Source organism: Octodon degus, unplaced genomic scaffold (genome assembly GCF_000260255.1).
Source record: "Octodon degus isolate 3935 unplaced genomic scaffold, OctDeg1.0 scaffold00007, whole genome shotgun sequence".
Classification (NCBI taxonomy): domain Eukaryota; kingdom Metazoa; phylum Chordata; class Mammalia; order Rodentia; family Octodontidae; genus Octodon; species Octodon degus.
The window spans coordinates 23694141-23698997 of NW_004524583.1; the positions used below are offsets into that span (position 1 = coordinate 23694141).

Here is a 4857-nt window from a genome sequence, read left to right on the forward strand (position 1 = left end):
GTTTTCCTTCGCGGCGACTCGACCCTTACACTATGTGCTACTGTGAATGGTTAAATATTTTCACAGAAAAGCATATATATGTATATATATACATATATGTGTGTATATATATATATATATATATAGTCATTAGCAACATTTTTCAGTAGTCAACCTACTATAATAGGAAGACATTTCAAGCCACCACAGCTGCTTTCATAGAAATAAGGTCAATAATAGTGTCCCAAATGCCAAACACTGGATGTGTTTCGGTTCTCAGTTTGACTTTGATGTAGCATTTGGCAATGCTGATGACTGAGCTTTGTCTTTGATTTTTTTTTCTCTTTAGTTTCTCTATTCTTGTTATTTAAAAACTATATTTCAAATAACTACTTGCTTCCTGCTAAAAAAACCCCACTAATCTTTATTTCCTCTTTCTAGGGCAATAACTGCAATTGCCCATGCAGAAAGTTCTGAGTGTGTCACATCTAAAATGGGACTCATTGCATTTTCCCTCCAGCTCACTTCTTTCTGTGTATTCCTTCTCTGATAAATCTGTCACCATCCTTCTTACGGTCCAAGTCAGAAGCCTTGGAATTACCCTCAACCTTTCCTCCAGCTTCACTCACTCATTAAATCCTTCCCTTAATTCCTCATAAACTTCCCTTCTCTCCATTCCGAGGGCCTCTGCCCTCCTCCAGGGCCTCATCTCCTCCAGTCCACTCCATGTCCTCCCACTGTCGTGTCCCCCCAGTCCATCCTCCGTACCCTGGGGCAGTCCACCTTCTGAAAGGTAACTCTGCTCACGCTACTCCACCCAGCAGGCATTCATGGCCATTGTGCTCTGCCTCCTGCCCGTCTCTCATGCCCATCAACCTTGATCTCTAAGAGCAACCCAAGCTCGGACACAACTCTGGCCCTGTGCATCGGGTGAGATGTCTCCATACTTTGGCATAATCTGTTTCACTCCCTGAAAGGTCTTTTCCCCTTGATTTTGTGATGTACTCCACATACCCTTAAGAATGCAGTCCTCTCTAAAGAGTTAGCATCCTCCTTGTGACTGTTTTAGGCCAGCACCTGCCCTACATACATCACCCACCATACCTAACAGTTATCTGTTCACTAAAGGAAAGAACTATGAACCCATCCTAGTGCCTGGCACACGCTAGTTGTTCACTGCAAGTTTGTTATATGGTTTGAATTTTGCTATGCATGGCCATTAAGAGCGTAATAACAATCAGACCAAAAAGGACCACGTTTCCGTCTGCCATCAGAGTTGGGTAAGGAGTCTTTTGAGAGAACCAAATTTCTTTACTGCAAAATAGAAGTCCTATGTGATCCAATTATTTCCTTCCTTGGGGATAAAGGGAACAGAACCCGCCAATTATCACCATATTCCAATGCCCTTATCACCCCGATGAGCAGCGCCAGGTGGGCCCTGAGCGCTTGGTCCTCCCAGTCCCACACCTACATGGCGCCGAAAGGGCTGCAAAGGCGACTGTGGTAACCTTCCTTTCTTCAGCTCCTTCAGTCACCCTCCCTGTGGCTCATGATTATTACCTGCACTGCACCCTTCAGGTTTCTTGATAGCAAACGTCCCAATGCCTGCCTACCGGGGATGAAGGCCTGAGACCCACAGGCGACCACAGCTCACCTTATCCAGAGAGGAGGAGTCTGGGGCAGCCAAGACAAGTCCACCTAGCCCCAGATCTAGTGTGTACTCAACTGCGGTTGCCTAGGAAACCGGCGCTCCGCCCCTGAGACCTTGGTGTAGGGGGCGAAGGGCGGGACCAGGTTGAGTGACGTGCGTGACGTAACGGCAACCCCGACCAATCAGCAGAGCCAGGGGTCCGCCGGAAGACCCCGCGAGGGCTCCTGGGAGGAGTTTGTGGCGTCTTAGCGGGGTCTCGGAGCAGTTCTGCGCCCGCTGTTCCCAGCCGGAGAACGCGGGAGGTCCCGGGGTTGGGCGGGGTTGCCTCGTCCAGTCTCCACTTTCCTACCTGGAAATTGATCCCGAGACCCCGGACGCCTCGGCCTGGAGGCCAGGCACGGTGGGGTCGCGTGGACGGAGCTGGGCGCCCGAGCCCCGCGGGAGGGGACCCTGGGCCCCCTGCCCGTGTCCTTGGCAGGCCTTCGGGCCGTAACACGCTCTGGCCAAATGCCCCGGAGGCGAAGCTTCGAGCCGCTGGCCGCAGCCCCGAGTGCCCGATCGCCTGAGACGCGGCCCGAAGGCGTGCAGCTTTTATATTGATTACATGGATACAGTGGTATATTAGATGAAAAGATAGTGGAATTATTGCTTGCACCTTGCAAACGGAGCTTTCAGAGGATGCTTGTAATTGCACCTGTCACTCGCGCTAGTTTCCTTGTGGACTGAGGAGCTGCGCTTTGTGTGGTTCAGTGAGTGTGTTTAGGATACAGTGGCTGCAGTGCTCTCTGCCACCACCAGGTGGCTGCCTCTTTCGGCAGACTGGTTTTAAACTGCTCTCTGGAAAAAACAAACAAACAAATTTTAGAAACCCTTCCATTTATCTAACAGCTGTCAAGAATTCCACGAATTCTCAGATTCAGTCGACTTTTATCTGTAGTAATGACTGTAAATACATAGAAAAGGTAATTTTTCCTATGGAGTTTACAGAGAATTGTTTACGTCATCAGTAGAGTAAAAGTAAGCTACTTCAAATATTTGCGCTTAAGGGCAGGGAGATAGCTCAGTGACATAAACGCCTGTCTGACAGGTGCCAGGTCCACCGAGTTTGGTCCCTGGTACCACAGAAACAAAAACAAAATTGTGTTTAAGGACTCACATTTTTGCTTATCTCCGAAAATCTAAAACAAGATGACTAGGCATGGAGGACTTTTCCCTAAAATAGTGAGTACAAGACAATAATTTACATTTCTAAACTTGTAATTAACTGGATCATGTAAAAGTTAGGTGAATTATCTATGTCCAGTTTCTCATTTGAAGATGACAATGAGATCAAGTAGCCTTTACCCAAGTACATTGCTTTGCATATTTTCAAGCTATAGAAATCTGTTGTGATTTTCCTCAGTAGCCAAAGAACTGACAGTTTTCTTGACACAGTATCCCATAAAGAGTAAACAGAACAATGTCAGTATTTCTAGGTGGAGCTCAAACATTGGGCCTGTCTGGGTCAGTCCCTGTGTGACTAGACTTATTAATGACTGCTGGTGACTTGAGAACTAAAGGTTTTGTTCACAGTAATTCTGTGGATTTGGCTGGCTGTTCATACTTTCCAGATGTCACTTAGCACTTACATTTAGAAACCACAGGAGGAGCACAGTCTCTTCTTACTTTGAAGTTGCTTTATGGTATGGTTTTATGGATCAGTACAAAGAAGAAAATTAAAACCACAAAAGTCCAGCAAGTTAAATAGTCATTACAAGTGAACTAATCCTTCATTCCTCTACCTATTCATATTCCTAGACTGAGGCCGTTCCTCATAAATTTATGTCTTTATTTATGTGCAAAAGATAATTGTGACTCTAGAAACAACTGGGTATATTACCACTATGAGTAGCAAGCGTATTGCATCAATGCCTGAGAACTTATTTATTTTAATAAAATATAGGTGACTTAGTAAACTCACGTATGAAAATTTTGCATTATACAATAATTTATTAACTAAATATTGTTAGATTGCTTGAAAATTTCTCAAAAAAGTACTATACTAAATTGTGATCTGTGACATCTAATGTTCTGTTTTGTAATACCTTGAAGTTTAATATCAGAAGACCAAAAAGGTATGGAGATTTTCTGTACTAATGCGTTTTAGATTCTTTTTTATTATTATTTGTTTATTTTTTGAGTGGCCAGCTCAGCTTAGGACCTTCACATTGAGCTACATCTCCAGCCCTTGTTATGTTTTTGTCTTGAGACAGGGTCTTAGTAAGATGTAAATTGCTGGGCTGGGATTAAAGGTTTGATCCTCCTGCCTCAATTGCCCAGAATGCTGGGATCATGGGTGTGAACTGCTCCTCTTCATTTTTTTTCCATCCCCCACCGCATCCCAAACAAGTTTTATGTTTCTTTAAAACTTTACATTTATACTTAAAAATCAGGCAGCACTATTTTGTGTCTGTTTTTTAAATTTACATAAATAGTATCATAATATAAACTTTATTCTGATTCTTTTTCATTCCACACCATTTTAAGATTTATCCATGTTTCTACATGTACACGTACTTCATTATTTCTGCATTCTGTATGCTGTTCCATAATGTTCATGACCACGTTTTATCTGTTATGTTTCCCTGGTGAAGAACACCTTCAGTAAATTCCAGGAAAAGGCACTGTAATAAACAGACTTACAATTGTTTTATTATGTATGTATGTATGTATGTATGTGTGTATGTATTTAAGTATTTGGTTGTGAAAGGATCTCACTACACAGCTCAGACTTGTAGTGATCCTCCTACTTTCAGCCTCCCCAGTGCTGGGATTACAGGTGTGCACAACCACACCTGCCTGGGCTCAGCCCGCCCTATGGTGCTGGGAATCGAACCATAGTTCTTGTGGCTTGCCTAAGCTTGCCTAAACTTGTCTAACTTTGCCTAAGCTTGCTTAAGCAGGCACTTTAGCCCCCTGAGCTATCTCACCCCCCTGTTAGGGGGTTTTGAGTAGAGAAGTGAGTAGGTTGGACTTAACTTTCAAATGATCACTCTGGCTTCTGTGTGAAAACCCATCCACAGCGGGGTCATAGCAGAAGCAGTTGTGTGTAGTGTGATCATACAATGTATCATCCAACTGGGACTTTTAAAAAGAAAAGAAAGGGCTGGTGAGATGGCTCAGTGGTCTAAAGCACCTACTTAGAACAAGCTTAGCAAAGCACAGAGACCGCGGTTCAATCCCCCAGC

At 44.1% G+C, this 4857-nt stretch overlaps 1 protein-coding gene across 1 annotated transcript in view; it reads right to left on the minus strand.

Moving 5' to 3' along the window:
- LOC101592728 (leucine-rich repeat-containing protein 9) overlaps nt 1–1715 on the minus strand; it is a 120796-nt gene extending 119081 nt beyond the window's left edge. Inside the window, exon 1 of the mRNA XM_023701646.1 lies at nt 1634–1715. The gene's annotated coding sequence lies outside the window, so the exon portion shown is untranslated. The remainder of the gene's footprint in view (nt 1–1633) is intronic.
- Between the last annotated feature and the right edge of the window lie 3142 nt (nt 1716–4857).